This window comes from Macrobrachium nipponense, chromosome 16, assembly GCF_015104395.2.
Source record: "Macrobrachium nipponense isolate FS-2020 chromosome 16, ASM1510439v2, whole genome shotgun sequence".
NCBI lineage: Eukaryota > Metazoa > Arthropoda > Malacostraca > Decapoda > Palaemonidae > Macrobrachium > Macrobrachium nipponense.
Genome location: NC_087209.1, coordinates 6,749,374 through 6,751,873, shown reverse-complemented (window position 1 = coordinate 6,751,873; position 2,500 = coordinate 6,749,374).

Sequence of the window (2,500 nt, the reverse complement as noted above, 5' to 3'; positions counted from 1 at the left end):
TAATAATAATAATAATAATAATAATAATAATAATAATAATAATAATAATAACCTTGAACTGTTTGTTTATTTATTTATTTATTTATTTATTAATTAATTATTATGATTATTATTATTATTATTATTATTATTATTATTATTTATTATTATTGATGTTGTTGAAAAATCTTCGATGATGTCAGTGTAAATATATGTATAAAAAAATATATATATATATATATATATATATATATATATATATATATATATATATATATATACATATATATTTACATTTATAACAATTTTCAATTTTTTAAACAAAAGTTACTGCCTGTAAAACTCCTCGTATCACAAATTAACGCAACTCATTTTTGACAAATTTATTATTGTAATAATACAGCAGGTTACATAATTCAGTGTAGAATAATCAGTTTCACCTTGTTACATAGTCCAGTGAAGTATATCCAGCAACCTACCTTTTGCGAGGATAATGAAACATTTTAACCTAATTCGCTTATGCATTCAGTGCAATGTATCTCTTTTCCTCCTTTCACCTCGAAACGTCACCAAATTCATGTCCGCTTTTGCCGCTGCCATATTATACACATCCTGGTTTTCTGGGATCCATTCTTTCGTCCATTCCGAATTTGTCTCACGGCGCATGCGCAACAGGATGGAAAGGTATACGCGGACGGAGTGCTGAAAAGTAACCGTAGTATTCTTCTGCAATCCCCCGCCCCCACCTTGCTCGAATTGATAGTATTGTATGCAAACTTGCAATAGAACAGTTCTTGAACTGCCGATGGCAAGCTGGGAAGTGGGAAATTATTAGACTATGTTCTGAGAAACGTCTCATTACGGAGCTGAAATGTGTTAAGCATTTGATACCTCTCTCTCTCTCTCTCTCTCTCTCTCTCTCTCTCTCTAGGCATTCTTAGAGGGCTTAGCATTCCTGGAGCATCGGTCAGTTTCCGTTTAGGCTATTCTTGTACGTTAATTCACAGACAGACAGACAGACAGAGAGGAGACATTTCTCAGATATTACAGGAAAAACAGAAAATGAAATAATTCCCCCCCTTTTTTCAGTCATGACTTTTACATAACTCTTGATAATATTTTTAAATTTCACTTTGCACTTGATGACCCGATGACGGTAGATTTACTTGTTATACACAAGTGTGTGTGTGTGTGTATATAATATATAGATATATATATATATATATATATATTATATATATATATTATATAATATATATATATATATATATATATATATATATATATATATAGATATATATATATATATACACACTTCTATGTAAGTCCTTTTAGATATGAGTGCCACGTACTTGGAGTGCAGAGGTCAACGCCACCCCTTGAGAGTGAAAGTCCGTTTGCAAATCACAATTTATTCATATTTATTTATTCCGTCTGCTGAATCGTTAATCATTACGAGGTCCTTAGGCAGGACTGTAGTTTATATTTATTTATTTGTGGATTTATTTTCCTATATATTCAAAATGTATGTCCAGTATATATTCAAAATGTATCTCCAGTATATATTCAAAATAAATCTGGAATATATAAAAAGAGTCTGTAGGTCTCGGTCAACAATTCACTTTATCGTCATTACTCACACGACCTAATCATTTCTATAATCATTTATAATTGTATTGAGCAACGCTTTGGATACGTTCATTCCAGAATGTATAATTTCGGAACGTAGATATACATAGTTAAATATTTATATGTATATCTCAATTAGGTGCTTAGGCTCTTACCTCTAAGGTCTACCCTTCCCTCTCCCTTCCCCCCTCCTATCCTCCCCCTCCTTCCCCCTATCCTCCATCTCCTCCCTTTCCTCCCCCTTCCTATCCTCCCCCCTCCCTTCTCCCTTTCTGTCATCCCCTCTTCCCTTCCACCCCTTCCTGTCCTTCCCCCTTACCTACCTTCCCCTTCCCTATCTTCCCCCACCCTCCCACCCTTCCCCCCTATACCTCCTACCTTCATATCCTCCCCTACCTTCCTATCCTCCTCCCCTTTCCCCCTTTTCCCCCTTTCCTATCCTCCCCCTCCCTTCCCCTTTCTATCCTTCCCCTCCCTTCCTATCCTACCCTCCCTCCCTTTCCCTCTTCCTATTCCCCATCTCCCTTTCCCCCTTCCTACCCTCCCCCTCCCTTTCCCATTCCTATCTACTCCCCTCCCTTTCCCCTTCCTATCCTCCCCTCCTTTCCCTCTCCTCCCCTCCCTTCCCCTTCCTCTCTTATATCCTCCTCCTTACTATCTCCCCACTTCTCATCCTTCCCCTCCCTTCCCCCCTTAATATCCTCCCACTTTCCCATCTTCCCCTCCCTTCTTCCCCCTTGCTAACCCCCCCCCCCCCCCTTCCAACCACGGCCGCCGAGGGCCACGTCCTTCTTATAAATAGACCCGCGGAGTCTAGACTTGGCGCAGACGGGACCGTCTTTTGAAAATGCCGTTGAGTACGACCCGTGAAAAATATTACCGTCGACGAAAA